Source organism: Notolabrus celidotus, chromosome 2 (genome assembly GCF_009762535.1).
Source record: "Notolabrus celidotus isolate fNotCel1 chromosome 2, fNotCel1.pri, whole genome shotgun sequence".
In the NCBI taxonomy this organism is placed as follows: Eukaryota; Metazoa; Chordata; class Actinopteri; order Labriformes; family Labridae; genus Notolabrus; species Notolabrus celidotus.
In genome coordinates, this window is record NC_048273.1 from 4,874,823 (window position 1) to 4,892,486 (window position 17,664).

Below are 17,664 nucleotides of genomic sequence, written 5' to 3' on the forward strand. Positions count from 1 at the left end.
TACATGCCAATCTATACAACAAGTGGGAAATACTTTACTTTTCAAACCGAGTTATAATTTGAAGATTCACAAACTATTAGATGCAAGGTCAAACTAAAATGCATGAAGAAGTTATATTGGCTTCATCTTAATCAGCCACCAATGACAAAAAAAGGTGCTACAAACCATGCTGCACACACCTGCCAACTTCCCATACATAAGCAGGGGTGTGTCCAGAATATCTGAGGTGGCCCAGCTGGGGCACTGACTCATGCAGGTATGACATTAAGTATGCATGCACTCACATGGTGCCAAAGCCGAATATAAAATATGTGGTGCTCATGTCTTGATCCTGCACCTTTTGGGGGTATTTTGTAGTCTTCAGTTAATCAGATATTGTGATGCATCATCATTTGGTTATATCGTAATTTATTATCACAGAATCATTGTATCTTGACACTATTGTAACTCTGGGCCATGTGGTGGGAACACTGTAGCTGTTGGGAGGAGCCTTAAAGCCCGCCTCTTTACCTCTGACTAGCTCAACAGAAGTTTGGTTGAGTTCCAGTATGGCTCCGCCGATGATTGGCTTTAAAACAGCGCTTCAGAAACAGATGGGTGATGTCACGGATACAACGCCCATTAATTATACAGTCTATTGTTGCAACACAGCTCACATAGTTGATTTCAACAAAAATCAGACCTCTTAAAATCCCAATCACAGTTCAGGATTTTGGGATGGCCAATCACATATCAAGGGGGACAGCACCGGTCATTCTTGTGTACATACCCCAGCCTCACTGTGCCTTAAAAGCCCCATAATAACATTTTGTTCATCCAACTCATCAATGATATACAATTCTAAGAAGCCAACTTCTAAAGCAGGGGTTCCCAAAGTGTGGTTCGGGACCCCTTGGGGGGTCGTGAAACACAAATGGGGGGTCGTGAGATGTCTTCCCGAATGTAAAATGAAAGTGAAAGTAGCTAACCTTGAAATAAAACCTTGAAAATAGAAAATGTAATGAGTTTTCTGCCTTTCTTTTTGTCAGATGACTCCTAAATTTAGGGTTAGTGAACAGTTTATTATTGAAAGCATCAGTAGCAGTAAGTTAATTCATAAAGGCACAGGAAACGCAGCCACATGCTCATATAGGTAGTGAAGTATCTGACATAAAATAAGTATCTGACATAAAACCAGTCAAGGAGAAGTCTATGTTGTTTCAGACTCTCAGGGACAAGTTTTTGCGACCCTTAAGTCAGCAGCTATAGCTGAAGGACAGTACAATAACAGACCAGATGTTAAGATAAGTTTGTGCTCTGTAGTAGGCTATGTCACTGGCTCTCAGATCTATAAAGGGTGTTGGTCAACAGCCTTCTGGGAGTCAGCAGATTTGCAGAGCTGTTCTCCAAAGCATTCAGGGTGCTTGTTCGATACTGGTTTTCATTCTTGTAATAAACACATTACTATGCAAGCAAGCCGGTGACACAAAGATTCCTTCTACATCTACACATCACGGGCAGCAATTTACGACAGTAGGCTAACTTTCTGCAGACTAGCGAAATGAAGCCACATTAAATCACTTTGAGGGACAGTGGGGGTCACAAGACTTTGGCACCAATATTTTGGGGGTCTGGGGCTGAAAAGTTCGGGAACCCCTGTGTTGAAGGACCTCACCTTGTGCCCTGGACTGTAAAGTTCTTCTCTTGAATCCACTTCCAACCTTACTATCACATCCTTTCTCTCCTAATATCTTGTAAACAGCTCAGGCATGTTCAATCAATCAATCAATCAATCTTTATTTGTATAGCACCAAATCACAACAAACGTTATCTCAAGACCCTTTACAAACAGAGGAGGTCTAGACCACTCTATGTCAAATTATGAACAGAGACCCAACTTCAAGACAGGGTAAGATTCAGTCTGACCCCACCTTAATCCATCATGAGCATTGCACCTCACAGTATTTAGCTAGTTACATTGGCGAGGAAAAACTTCCCTTTAACAGGCAGAAACCTCAGGCAGGACCAGACTCATGTTAAACAGCCATCTGCCTCGACCGAGTTGGGTCTGGAAAGACAGACAGAGGGGAGTAAGAGAGAGAGGTGATAGTGATGAGATGAGTAGTAGAAGCTGTTGCCGCTGGAGTCCAGCACGTCCGTATCAGCTGGAGTCCAGCACGTCCGTATCAGCAGGAGGACGTCTACGGCAGCTCAGAGGAACCTACGAGACAAGGGAGCTCAGGGACTCCAGAAAGGTCTATGGTTAGTAACTTTCAATGGGACAGGAAGAGTTAAAGTAAGTGATGAAGGGGTTGGGGGAGAAGGAGGTGAGCTAGGATCCCAGTGTGTCAGTGCGCCAGTTCCCCCTGCAGTCTAAGCCTATAGCAGCATAACAAAAGCTGGTCCAAGCCTGATCCAGCTCTAACTATAAGCTTCATCAAAAAGGAAAGTTTGAAGCCAACTCTTAAAAGTAGAGAGGGTGTCTGCCTCCCGGACCCTGACTGGTAGAGGATTCCAAAGGAGAGGAGTCTGATAACTGAAGGCTCTAACTCCCATACATTTGAAGTCAGGGAGGACCACAGCAGCAGTTCTCTTAGTAGTCAAAGCCTATAGCAGCATAACTAGGACCTAGTCCAAGCCTGATCCAGCTCTAACTATAAGCTTCATCAAAAAGGAAAGTTTGAAGTCAACTCTTAAAAGTAGAGAGGGTGTCTGCCTCCCGGACCCTGACTGGTAGAGGATTCCAAAGGAGAGAAATGTTGATGTGAATGGTTCTAAAGTAGAAAGAGAGAGTTGTTGTGATGTGAGTTTGAGTTCCTCTGTTGAATCTCGCGGTATTTGACAGCTCTCTCCTCCAGTCTCTGACACTCGCCCCTCCTTCCTCTGCTCTCCGGGAATGCTGGCTTGTTTACATTACTGGCACACGGGTCAGGAGTGTGGTGATGAGAGGGGCCTAGCCAGTGGAGACGAGACCATCTGAAAACACGTACACACATCTCGACTGGCTCCACAGCAGCACAGTCTCTCTCTGTCTGTCTCTCTGTCTGTCTCTCCTCTGCGTGAATCCGTCTCTAACACTCGGGGAACACTGCCACGCAAGAAAGGAGGCCCGCAGAGACAACTTTAGCGACCTTGGAAAAGAAAGGGAAAGTCAAAAGGAAGACAAGCGCCATAAACCATCAGCAGAAACTCTCACCGTGAAGAAGAAGAAGAAGAAGAAGGAGGAATATCTCAGCAACAGGCTCCACTTCCTGGTAAGTCACCGTTAAGTTAGCTGACAGCAAACTCATGAAACTTCACTAACGCTTCCCTGGTTAGCTAACAAACCACTTATTAACAGCTTATAACTCATAATGGACTTTATTAGGAGTGTATTGACTCACAAACATCTTAAATATGATCGATATGTCCCTCCAAAGTGAAGCTGACACACTTTTAAAAGTTTCTACGAAGTTCGCAAGCTAGCAGAGTTAGCTAGCTTGTTAGCCTGCTAGCTAGCTGCTGTGCTAACTTTCACTCCCTGTAAGTCACTTAGTCATCTTCTGTGACCATTCAAACACAACAATGAGGATCCAAAGTGACTTTATTATATCTTAACAGAGTCAAAGCTGTGGAGTTAAAGCTGGTATTAAACGTGCTAACTCACTCATGTCATGCTGTAGCATTATAATAACGTTATAGCACATATATATACTGTTTAATGACTCCCTTTTAAGGCCATACCTGTGCATGTGTAGCTTCTACTTTCTAAGAAGAAACTACGAGACACAGCAGAACTAGTCTGTTTTAATGTGTCTTGTAAAACTGATACAGCTTACAGTGCATTTGTCTTTGCAGCATCTCATCTGCAGAGATAGTAGACCTGCAGAGCATTGATATTTAATACAAATATATGAGATATTATCAGTTGCACAAGCTTATTGTGTCTTAGATTGATTATGCATTGTAAATTTGAATGCAACTATATTAAGAAAAGTTAATGCATATTTGAAAATAGCACCTAGACTCATACCTACATCTAAACCTTTCACCTGTTTTACAATATCATAAGGATTATTTAAACAAACATCACACTTTGTTCTCATACTTTTCTCAGATTGAGGTTATAAATTAAGTGGAAACTTTCAGGAGCATCTGTATTGTATACCCAAACACTAAATCTGCTTCCTTTAGACTATCATACCAGATGATAACTGAATGATCATCTACTGAATGATCACTTTGCTGTCCAGGCTGTTTTTTTATGATCTATTCAAGTGATAGCGTCCTGTTTCTGTGTATGAAAGATAGGATAAGTAATGTAATGACATACAAAAAACATAAACAGCTAGTGTGGGTAACTTTAAAAGGGATACAAATACTCTTAAAGCTGCTGTTGGTAGTCCTGGAATAAACATCAGTTCAGGGAGAGCTTTTGAATGTGAACACTACCCCTCCACACCAGATTTCCCTCTCACTACACCCCTCTCTGCTCCTGTAAGCCCTGCCCACAAACAGACTGTAGAGCACGCTCAATCAGGACAATTTAGGGGGACCAATTAGGACCAATAAGTGGCTCTGATTGGTCAGAGCTGACTGGAGCGATTGGAATTTTCAGATTGCTGGATACAGAGGCAGAGGAAAACCCAGATATCTCGCCATAATCTCAAAATACCTCATGTATTGATGGCCGTTGATGAGTGTTATGACTTTTCTGCCAAACATGGCACAAATCTTCTGAACTGTCGCGTTATAAAAAAAATCCACTCCCCGTACAGCGTGTGCCGATAGAGAAATTAGCCATGTAGACCCAAGCCGTTTTTTGAACCAGGCTGTAAACATGTTTGTTATAGCTGCAAAGATCGTCTTCTTTGAATGGGTGTGTATGTGGTTTCCTGGTGTTTCTGCAGCCAGCTTCAAGCAGGATTCTCAATGAATTGCAGTTTATAACACTTCTGCATTGGCTTCATATTTTAAGACCGGTGGTTGCCGCTTGGTAGGAACTAGTGTTTAAGACACACTAGCACGTGCATTTGCTATATTTATATTGAGAAAAATAACATCATGATAATTATGGTTTTGTTTAATCGCCCAGCCCTACTCCAGAGGCATTGTAGTGTCTCAGTTGTTGGAGAAACATAAGAGTCTACTAGATTGGTGTAGGATTATGGGCACAACATCACATGGATACAAAATAGTTCTTAACACCTTTCCTAATGTTGGTGATGAGTGGCATACATCACGCTCTGCTCCATTATAGTGCTGCAGATATTTGAAATAAAATCACATGGTAGCAGCAATTCAATTTCTTCAGCAAATGTCTTAAAATCCTGGATTTCTTTTCTATAATGTGTTTGTTCCACAAGTTTCAGCTATGGTGGTACATTTTAAGATTATTACTTAAGACTAATTCTGAACGGGTAGACCTGTATTTCTTCTAAACCTTTAACAGCTGTTAATACTGAGCATATTTTTGTCCGTCTATTTTCATTTGTGGAAATCGTATAAATATGCACACGCACTCAGAGTGTGTATGGTTTTTGGAAGTCTGGAGCAGGTCTTGGCTGAAGTGCTGCCTCCAGCTGTTTAACGCTGTAAGAGTTATAGCATGGTATACCAAGTTTATTTGGAGGAGAGTAACGGAGGATGATTTATTTGAAAGAAAAATAAATCAAGAAGTTCGTTTTTTTTCATCCTGGTGTGACTCATTGCTGTTTCTGTGCGTCAGGAAGGTTGTTGCAAAATCTCTATACAGTGATTGCATTAAGAGGCAAGTTCAGACTTGAGTGGGACAGTTTGTAATCGCTCTTCTTTGAAATAGTCAGATTTACTGCCAAACATTTGAAGTTAACAACTCAAATTAAATCAAAACAAGTAAGAATCTGAGCTGATCTGTTCAGGTGTGCTGACAGAGCTCCGTCCCTCCTGGGCTGTAACATTTTGGGACTTCCACATAGGTTGAAAAACAGTATCTCATGCCATGCTGCTGTCGCTGCCTATCACAGCCAAATATCTCCGGCGTCATACCATCACATTTGGCTCCGCTGCAGAGAGATGATTCAGACGAGAGTTAGTGGGAACTGACATACCTTGTTGACCCAATTATTACTCACTTCTGTGTTGCCTCGTTCGATCATCGTCAAAGACAACAGGCTGGAGTCTGCCAGCGTCATCAGGTGATGGAGACGAACACCGGCTGGCTCTGTGAAGTTGACTATCAAGGAATGTGTCACGAACCGGATGATCAGCAAATGGCTGCCAAATGTTTGCATCAGTCTCTGCGGTGATGAGGGATTTCTGCCAGTACGCCCCGCTTTGAATCTCAGCTGATGAGAGGAGGGAGACTTTTGACAGACCTTGGCAAAACTTAATTGTGTTGCCTGGTTTTATTGTTTGGATTTGATCAGAGAGGTGATGAGTGGACAACTCGTGTAAATACAAACGTATAGAAAAGAGACTGTTTCCATTTCAGATATTTTACTGGATCATTCATTTATTGGGAGCAGGAAGCTTCTCTATTAATTTGATTTATTGTAGGACATAAATATCAAATATCACCCAACCACAGACTCTGTGTGTACCTGATGTATGTGTGTTTGCACTGATCTCAAAGAGGCATTATACCGTATTGTACAGATTCTAATCCTCCTCGTCTCTTACTGGTTTAACAGGTGGAGCAGCTAAAGAAAGAGTATACCTGAGTTAATGTAATGAATACTGCATTGATTCTCTTTGCATAATTCTCACTAATATTCTCTACTTTGAACTTCCTGTTTGCTATTTTGAATTATTTGCAGCTTTAAAAGACGCCAGTGGTTCAGAGAATACCTCCCAGGTACATTTTTAAAAACCTTTTGACAATATGATGAGCCTTTTTTGGGATGATTTCAAAGATTAACCATAGTTGCAACTATTTTTGCAATTTTAAAAAGCTCATGTAGTTGGATTAGAATAATTCCTCTAAGTTAGTTTTTTTTTAAAGATGTTTATTTTAATTTTAACTCATTATATACAGAGGATCAATGTAAAACATGTAGGCAAGTGTTTTTTTTTCTTGTACAAGAAAACAAAAAAAGTAGATATGTGAATAAATTAGTTAATGAAATAAACAACAATAATAATAAATAACAACAATGAATAAAAATAAAAATAAAAAAATGAGAAAAAAAGTGAAAATGCAATAAAATAAATATTTTAATATTTGTTAATAAGTAAATAAATAGATAAATACAAATGGTGAAAATACTAATAATAACAAAAACAAACAGAATTAATGAATAAATAAATAAATACAAAGGGTAAAAAAAATATAAATAAATAATAATAAAAAATAATAATAATAACAAAAAAAGAACCAGAAAATATTAACACCACACTCTACACAAAATGCAACATTTAAGGCTTCAGCAATATGCCAAGAAAAGTCAGTAAAATCTTGTGTTGCCAGGATTTTCCTCTTTTAGAACACTGGCTCACATGCACACACGTATCGGCCTCAGCTTGTCATATCTTTATCAGCTTCAGATTTAATGGCAGGAAGACCTCCAACCACAGAGGCATTCAGAGTGAGACCTAAAATGCCTTTCATTGGTGCGCAGGAATCCACAGCACCCAGAGCAGTGATTTAGCGCTGTGGAATTTACCAAACCGCTCTATTCTGTGAGAGTTTCCTGTTTGAGCCCTGGAGCTGGCCCCTCCGCTGCATTAAAGATCAGATGAGACATTTGTCATCTGACCACTTTAACAGTCATCTTGCCTTTGGGTTTCACAAAGAACAAAAAATGTTAACTCATATCTTTTTCTTGCACAAAGCCTATTTGAAGGAAGATGCTTCCTAAGGCCATTTTTGAGCTACATTAAACACTGTCTGTTGCATGATGTCAAAGAGCAAGGCCAGGCATTGTACAGACATGAAGCCGGCAAAGGTAGACGACCACTGCGTAGAATAACGGCTACTTTGATGCACTTTTCTTGTCATTAGTTGTTTTATTATCAATATTAAAAAGCTAGAGAAATAAAATAGCAGCTTGGAGCCTCCCCCAGAAGAATTAGGAATTGAGTCTTTCCTTTCCAGGCTCAGTTTGGTTAGAGTTTAGAGTAAGGTCTTTGGCAATGAGAGTGGGCTGTCTAAGCAGCTTCTTCTGCTCCTCTCAAACAGCCAGCCAGTCAATATTTTTCATATCCATCTCCTCTCTTTCTTATGAAGGGTCACTGATGTTTCACGCATTCAGATATCCTTGGAGGATGCCTCGCGGCTGCCCATGTCACGTGAAAGTTCTCAATTTCACTGTGGCATTGATGCCTTTTCTCAATGGGCTCTGAAGTGCTCAGGGGGGAAACAGACTACAAAGACATGCAAACACAAAAAATTACTGACCTAGGACCCTGTTTAAAGTTTATGAAACGCTTTGAGTGCCCCCGGGTCAGCTCATGCCACGACCGCACAGTATCAGTGGTTTATTTCACTGAAAAAAGGCCTGTGAGTTTCTCTTCTTCTTCTTTTTCTTTATTACAACATGGTCTTGTCTTTGGCTCTCTTATCGTGCTCTGTAAGAATAAAAGTATTTGGATTTAATAAAGTTATGAACCCATTAAAGAGTGAATTACAGTAATACCATTAAAGGCATTTTTTCCAACTCAAAAGCTCTTCTCAAGTAAAAGATGAAGAAATAAATTGCTCTAATATGTCTCCCTTTACTAAGAGCATTCTGAACAGGTGAAAATAATGCAATATATCAATAAATCAACAGAAATCTGTGTTTTATTGAGAAATGGAACGCCCTGTGCAGAAAGACAGACTTTACCAATAGCAGCTTATTATTCTCATTAAGCTGTGAATGTCTTACACTGACTCTTTTAGTCATTTTGCACAGTTTTATGATGGATTTGTCCTTTTAATGAAAAAAAAAACTTTATTTATAATTTATCTGAATGTTCGAACAAGTAAGTACATGAACAAACATACATGTTCATCCCATCATCCCTCAAACCAGACAACACCTGCAAAAGCTATAAAACAAGACAAGAAAGTGATAAATACATGAATATAAAATTATATTAATAATAATAAAATCAAAATAACTAAATAAATAAATTAGAAATATGTTAAAATAAACAAATAAAAACAAATAAATACATACATAAATAAATGCATTTAAACAAATAATAAATCAATTAAAAGTATTTATACTTAAATAAAAAATAATTGAATTAATAAATTAGAAATATGTATACATACATACAAATACATAAAAAATGAAAAATATGTATAAATTAATTAATTAATTAATAAATGATTAAATTGATAAATTAATAAATTAGTAATATGTAAAAAATAAATAAATAAATAAATAAATAAATAAATGATTAAATTAATAAATGAGAAATATGTATAAATAAATACAAACCCCCCAAAATTAAATAAGATAGCTAAATATCTGGAGTGTAATGCCATGATGAGAAGTTTGGTCCTTTTTTGAGAGCAGTATTTTTAAGTTGTTCATATTCAGAGCCATGTATTAATGCTATTTTAGGAATAATTCTGGATGCATTATACTTCAGATCTCTCCCATCTATACAATCTAAACTGTGCCTTTAGTTTTGGCTCATCCAGCTGTTTGTTACCATCTAACCAAAGCTACCAAATCCACGTTGGCATGTTGTGAACTGTGCTGGAAAGATGACTCTCCAGCAGCATCTCCCTCCTTTTTATTTTTTAATATTAGAGATCACTCTCCAATCGGCCTCTCTCCATCTCTATCCGCTTTGATTATCCACACGCAAAACTCCAAGTCCCTCAGGATACAAATCCACTTTCACAGAATAATTACAAGATGCTATGTGCCACTGTAAACATCACATCAGTGACAGTGACAGTATGCATTTGTCATGAGATGAGACAAAAGCAGAATGAATTTGCACTCATGAACAGAAAAAGGGAGGATGTTGTTTTTTTTTTATGTGTGTGTGTGTGTGTGTGTGTGTGTGTGTGTGTTGCTGACTGTGCTATGGGCGTTTGTTCCAGCCTCATCACAAATGAGCCTTAATGTTTCACACGGGATTTGCTGCAGAAGATAACAAATTTGTATGAGAGCATTTTGTTTTGACAGACTGTCGGTTTTACCCTCCCTCCTCTCGGTGAGAAATGCTGGGGACGTTTCACTCTCTCTTTTCACTTTTGTTTCTTTTTCTGTTTCTTTTTTTGTGGGATTATAAGTTAAAGGTCAGCTGAGGCACCTCAAGGCAATACTCAAACTATACCTGTCCCTATTTCCCATATGTTCCACAGTGCGACACACATTAGCTCTCTGTGAATTTCACGCAGAAGCATATGTGACACTGTACATAAGAAGCTACAAATGGAGAGGCTGTTTTTTTTGCATATATTTCCTTGCAGTGCTATTCAGCTGTTAGATATATGACTTCTAACTTGTGCTGTGCAGAGAGTCTAAGTATGAGCTCGGTCTTGGCAGCAGTAAAAACCACTTAAATGACTTTGAGCAGGAGCAAAACCCTTCATTTGTTAAACCCCCGTTTCTTTTACTTGATGTCACGCTGCCTCGTTTGGGTGCAGTGGACGTCTTCCTCCCCCTCCCCTCCTCCGTCTGTGTTTGTACCCTGACTCACAGCGCTGTTCCTTGGTCCCCCTGGTCTCTTGGTTCGGCTCAGGGCTTTGAGGTTATGGTCAAGGCCTGGGGGCATGAGGAAGGAAGAGGAGTCATAATGAGAAGCTCCCCTCAGCTCCTGCTGCCTAACCTGCCCTCCAGCCCCTTTGTCTCGCTCCCATTCCACATCCATGCCACCCATCTCTTCTCTCCCTGTTCTCCTGCTTCTCGTCTTAGACCTCCTCTTGCTTACCAGGCCCCCCCCCTCCTCACCTCTTCTTCTCTCTTTCCATCCCTCAACCTCTGTGACTCTCAGTCTGTCCCCCATTCTCGCCTCTGCTCCCCTCTCCAGGGGGGGTTCTCTCTACCCGCAGCCTCCCCTCAGCCTCCTCCTCTCTGCCCAGCCTGGCCCACAATCAACGGGAGGCAGGCAGCCTGACTCCCTCGGAGCAGCAGGAAGCTGCAGCAGCAGGGGTTAGGCCTGTATGGCGCTGCCGGCTGGCTCTGTCAGAAGTCCTGCCAAGCCAAGGATGAGAGACCTTTGCCAGTGCGGTATTGGGGCACAGAATAAAAATATTTTGCAGATGTCTGAAGGCAGAAATCAGGAGTCAGCAGTGGCTTACTCCGGCCTGGAGCAGAGGTGTCTTTTAAGTGCAAACGATGTGAATAGTTATGTTTTTTGCATAGCATAGATGATAAAGACTTTAAGAATGAATGAAGGAGAGGGACTTAATGAAGTCCTAAGGACTCATGGCGTTTCAGGAAGTGGGCGTGTGCCAGGAGGCGGGACATGCATGAGGCTGCTCTGAGTCTGGATTGGCTGGAGGAGATGTGATTGATTCAGCTTGGCTTGGTTTAAAGAAGGGGAGCATCCAGTGTTACTGTACTGTGAAAGCCTGGCTGGGTTCCCAACCAGTTCTGGCTTGACAGTTTAACAGTGAATATTTAACTCTGCGCCACACTGCGGGGTTTGGCTGTAAACAGCAGTCAGCAAACAGCAGAGCAGCAAAAGCCTGCGTGACGCTGGGCCCACCTAAAAACAACGCACACGCAGGAAGCACATCTTGAAGTTCCGATTTTAGAAAAAGGCAGATGGCACTGGCTGGTGGTGTCACACTGTAAAAAAACACCAGGATCCCCTGATGAAAGCAGCTCCCGCTTGCTTTGAACAGCGAGTCTGTCATGGTTGGTGTCTGCTGTGTGGCTCCGGGTCAAACTGTGATACGCAACTCCTGGAATTTTTCGCTTTTTAAGTTTTTCATGTTCAAATCGTCTGAGGGGGAAAACAGAGGGAGGGAGCGAGGGAGGGAGGGAGCGAGGGAGGAGGGGGGGGACAGGAAGTTTCATTAATATTAATATTCTAATATGTGCAGGAGGCAGGGAAGACCTATCTGATTTAGCTGCTTTCAACTCCTGTTGTGGAGATATTTTCTCTCTTTCTCTTCTCTGCTTTTTGTGTTTCCTCTCTCTCTGCATTTACAATGTGTCTTCATTTTCTGATTATTGTCAACCCTCTTTGGAGTCCTGTGTAATAACCAAGGTTACAATATCTGTAAAAAATATAAAAGTATGGTCATTATTTTCATACCTTTTTATTTATAATTCTAGTTGGTGATTCTTCATCTAAATGTCCACCTGAAATCAATATAACAGTCATTTGTATACATTTGAGTTTTGACACTTCAATAATGTCCATATCTTGTGCTTTAAATGAATACAGTCTGTTATTTTAAGGTTAGATAATAATAAAAAGCACTGAAGCTTATGGAAAAAAAAGGATCTACATTCATATTTTTGACCTGAAGCAGCCCTGAGCAAAAAAGGAGAAAAGGAGAGAGAGCAGCAGTGGTCGATCAACATAGAGATGAAGCAATGAGGGAGATAGCGGAGGTAAAGAAAGCAAAGCAGTGATATTGCAATATAAGTTGTTATTTTTGGATTGTTTTACAGTGGTTTTGCTCTAAAGCAGGGGTGCCCAAAGTGTGGGTTGAGACCCCCAGGGGAGTCACGATTACTAATGGAGGGGTCACTAGATTTTTTTTCAAAGTAATATAAAGTGTCATATTTTGTCCATTAGGCCTACAGTAAAAATATTGAAAAAAAATATTATAAATACACATTTTTTCATTAGTTTTCTGCCTTTCTTTGTTAATAGATGACTCCTATGGTTCGGTCTGGAGTTCGGGTTAGTTAAAAATGACAAAAGCATCAGCAGTAAATTCATAACAGCACAGGAAACACAGCTGCATGTAGGTGGCACATTTTCTGCACACCAGTTAAATGAAGTATAAAGCTACATTTAATCACTTTGAGGAACAGTTTATATTATGTGGGTCGCAGCCTGAAAAGTTTGGGAACCCCTGCTCTGAAGAACTCAAAAAACATGCAGGATTGTGCTGGATTTGGTTCTGCTGGCTGTTGAAGTCGCCCTTCTTCCTGTTTGATGCGTGTCTCTGCTCCGCCCTCCGTCACAGCCACTACACCAACAACTCTCCTCCTTATCTCCTAGTTATTCTCTGATTGTTTTCCAGCAGTTATGCTCTAAAGAACTCCAAAACACATTTAGAGAACACATGCAGGTTTGAGCTGGATTTGGTTCTGCTTGCTGTTGAAGTCGGCCTTCTCCCTGCTTGCTGTGTGTCTCTGCTCCGCCCTCCATCACAGCCACTACACCAACAACTCTCCTCTTTATCTCCTAGTTATTCTCTGATTGTTTTGCAGAAGTTATGCTCTCAAGAACTCAAAAACACGTTTAGAAAACACATGCAGGATTGAGCTGGATTTGGTTCTGCTGGCTGTTGAAGTCGCCCTTCTTCCTGCTTGCTGTGTGTCTCTGCTCCGCCCTCCGTCACAGCCACTACACCAACAACTCTCCTCTTTATCTCCTAGTTATTCTCTGATTGTTTTACAGCAGTTATGCTCTAAATAACTCAAAAACACATTTAGAAAACACATGCAGGTTTGATCCTCTTTATCTCCTAGTTATTCTATGATTGTTTTACAGCAGTTTTGCTCTAAAGAACTCCAAAACACGTTCAACAATCACATGCAGGATTCTGCTGGATTCGGTTCTGCTGGCTGTTGAAGTCGCCCTTCTCCCTGTTTGATGCGTGTCTCTGCTCCGCCCTCCGTCACAGCCACTACACCAACAACTCTCCTCTTATCTCCTAGTTATTCTGATTGTTTTGCAGAAGTTATGCTCTAAATAACTCAAAAACACATTTAGAAAACACATGCAGGTTTGAGCTGGATTTGGTTCTGCTTGCTGTTGAAGTCGCCCTTCTTCTGTGTGTCTCTGCTCCGCCCTCCGTCACAGCCACTACACTGCTAACTCTCCTCTTTTAAAGGTTAGCTGCGGTTTGTTCGGTTTAGCTTCTACTAAAGACACATGTTTATGTCTTCTGCGGGCAGACTGAGAGGAGAGAGACGGTGATGTGCAGGTTGGAAATCAAAAAGAACAAAATGAACCAGTTTTGGTTGCAGAGGAGTTTAAATTTTGTTTCTGTAGTATCAATATTGTTTTGTTATATTTCTAGTATTCTATGTAAATTAATAATTCTAGTATCATAATCCCTCCATCGGTTCAAAAAGAAGAAATGCTGCTTTTAGAGACGAGTTGAAGACGTTCTGATTCAGCTGTGGCCTTGAGCTCCTCTTTGCCCTCGTATCTAGAAATAATCCTGATTTGTCGACTTTTACAGATGTTATGTGCAGAGGGGGCAGAGTCCAGCCTCTGTGTGAGGGATGGTGGAACAGGTCTGACATCTCTCCTGAACTGAAAAGGGAAATCCCTGCAGGCACAGGGTGGAGAGGAGGGATAGGGGAGGAGGCGGGGCGGGGGGGGGGAGGGTGGTGAGAGCGAAGAGAGGTGCGACCCCTTAGGGGCAGCCTTATTCTCCGATCGTCAGCTCCTTACACACACGCTCGCACACATACTAAGACTCTGTCGGTGTGTCGGATGATGCACTCATGCAAAGAAGGATGAGTGCCTGAGGAATAAAAATAAACATTGAACTCATTGTGTGTGCGTTTGTGTGTCTGCCTATGCATGTGTTGTGTTCACATGCTTGTTACTTAATTTGTTTTAAGATTTCGGCGCAGTGTGGAGGTATGGACTAATCAGATGTGCACAGAAAATAGACTTAAGATATTCTTCTTAAAAATTGTGTGTAGTGTTTGGTAAAGACATAAAAAGCAGCAGGTTTCATTTCTTCCTGAACCAAAAATGTCGACTGTCTTTTTTTAAAGTTGCTTTCTTCTGATTTATTTCCAGCCCAAGTTTTTCCTCAAACATACACCTACTCTTCAGACAGAGCCATATGTCTACAAATGAACGATGCATGCCTGCCGCAGCCCTTCTTATAAATCATCACACAGTTTCTATTTTTTAAAACAAATTCAAAATCTTCAAAATAACCTTCTACTTCAGCTGCTAATTAATGGATTCACAATTGTCACTGAAGTCAATATCATCTCTATGACTTGATATGATATTAAACAAGAAGATATTGTGCTCCTTAAATCAGATAAAATATCAATTTCATTCATGCCAAAGTTGTCTGATTGCACTGTCCATACATAGCAGGGCTAGACTATGCTATAAAGGTTTTTTTTGGATTGCAGAAACTTTCCCTTTTGAGGAACCCTGTCTGTTTTGACAGCAGGAACTCTCCCAAGAAAATAGGAACCTTTTGAAGTACTATGCATGTTTTGACAGCAGGAACTTTCCCAATGAACGAGGGAACTGTTGAGGAGCGATGCATGTTTTGATAGTAGGAACTTAACCTAGGAACTAGGGTCCCTTTGAGGAACTCTGTGCTTTTTGATAGCAGGACTTTTCACCAGGAACTAGGGACCTGTTGAGGAACTCTGTGTATTAACAGCAGGAATGTTCCCAATGAACTAGGGATCTTTTAGAGGAACTATGCTTGCATTGACAGCAGGAACTTCCCCCAAGAACTAGGGAACTGTTGAGGACCTCTGCTTGTTTTGACAGCAGGAACTTCATCCAGGCATTAGGGAACTTTTCAGGAACTGTGTGTGCTTTGACAGCAGGAACTTTCACCCAAAAATAGCGACCTTCAGAGGAATGTTGCATGTTTTGACAGCAGGAACTTTCCCCATGAACGAGGGACCTTTTGAGGAACTAGGGTCCCTTTGAAGAACTCTGCATGTTTTTACATCAGGAACTTTTCTAGGAATTAGGGTCCCTTTGAAGAACTCCGCATGTTTTGACATCAGGAACTTTCTCCATGAACTAGGGAACTTTTGAGGAACGATGCATGTTGGGACAGTAGGAACTGTACCTAGGAACTAGGGTCCTTTTGAGGAACTCTTTGTGTTTTGACAGCAGGACCAGGGTCTTAATTTAATTCTGGGGTAGTTAATCTCCCTCCTGAAAAGTCCCTGCTTTGGGTAGTACTTCCCAAAGGTCCAGGAACTTTTGGGGACGGGGCTTGCAATGCTAAATGTTTCCAATCGGTAGAGTACCCAAAGTGTTTTTCTTATAATCCGCAGTCCACAATAACATCACACACAACTGTGACTCACTTGGTTTAATACCTCCTTATCATTCGTCTTCTTTGAGCCTGATAGCTCCAGAAAGTTCCTGGTACTTCTGGTTGAAAAGCGTCTATAGTAATCATTTTGCAGTGAACAAATATTAATCAGCTGGGACAGAGCGCTTGGCAAGAGGGGAAAAGACAAACTGCCTTTCATCAGGCAGAAACCTCAAGCCCAACCAGACTCATTGGTGGACAGCCATCAGCTGCGACGTGATAGGCCGAGAAATAGATGCATTATTGATGATTTCATTTTAAAGAGTCATTGCCTTGGCAGTATAACAACCATTTGGGTGAACATGTATACTTATACACAGTGTAGGTCCTGTATTTGACCTCTGATTGAGTGGTACAGCTCTGGATCTGGTTAGAAAACCGTGTTTGTGTGTGTTGTGTGTGTTGTGTGTGTGTTGTGTGTGTGTGTGTGTGTGTGTGTGTGTGTGTGTGTGTGTGTGTGTGCGGCAGCCAGCAGGGCCCACCGCAGAAGCCACAGCAGTCTGAAACCGAACCAGAGCCACAGCCGATCTTGATTTTTGTGGAGCCGGGTTCTCATGGGGCTACTATTAGTATGCGTCCAGTACAAGCGTCCACGTTTGCATGAATCTGTGTGTCTGCGTTTCAATCAGAGCAACAACGACTGATGTAGCCCTTATCTGTGATGCCGTGTCGACAACACTAGGTTTGTCTGTGTTTCTTTTTTTCCTTGTTAAGCACTGAGGTTGTTTCAGGTTCACAGTCCATGGGATGTTCCCACCACTAACTAGGAGATGCTGTTGGGCTGGGGTCCCCTACCCCAGTCCCTCTGCACATAAGAAGGCTCAGGTCCAGAACAGCCCCAACGTGAGCCCTCAGCCCTCACGTTAGCACTCAGCTATGTAACGAGACATGCCTGGGAACTGCTCCTCTCACATTACTAATGATTTGGACATCTTGCTCTTGTCATTTCCTCTTAGTCTAACTCCGATGCTGACGCAGGGTAACTGCTTCAAACTATCCAGGGAGAAGTGGGGAGAAAAAACCTGCTTGAAGAGAGAACGAGAGACCGCTGGTTTCTGTGTGAAGGGAAAATAAACTACATTCACCAGATGTTTTTTGATGGTTGTTTCATACATGAGAAACTCAAATGACAGGCCTCATCATCTCCAAACAACACAGGGATGGGTCAGCAGTTTCTGCTTTATCATAGCTATCCTACAACCCAGTCAAAACCAGAAATGCATGCTGGGTAGAAGACACCTAGGCTGTTTGAGAATGAAAACACCTTCCATCGTGTTTGGTTTTGAGGCTTTGTGGTCTCCTTCTGTACTCCTTTAGTGTTTAAATCTCTTGTCTAAACAACAAATGACGCATTAAACTTCTTTGTAATGCTTGTTCTGCCCCGTCCTGTTTGTTCTCTAACCACATTATATACAAGTTTCTGTAAACACTGGTTCTTTGCTTTTGTGCAATTTTTAGTTCACACAGGCCACGTCAAGAGACCTCCTCTCTCTTGCAGCTCCGTCTCCTCCTTTATAGATATTAATAGGACAAAAGAGGCAGCG

The 17,664-nt window shown here is 41.3% G+C and overlaps 1 protein-coding gene across 2 annotated transcripts in view; it reads left to right on the plus strand.

Moving 5' to 3' along the window:
* Positions 1 to 2,818: 2,818 nt before the first annotated feature.
* Positions 2,819 to 17,664, plus strand: part of nek7 (NIMA-related kinase 7) — a 99,683-nt gene continuing 84,837 nt past the window's right edge. For both annotated transcript variants that reach the window (XM_034709536.1, XM_034709528.1), the window contains exon 1: positions 2,819 to 3,233. The gene's annotated coding sequence lies outside the window, so the exon portion shown is untranslated. The remainder of the gene's footprint in view (positions 3,234 to 17,664) is intronic.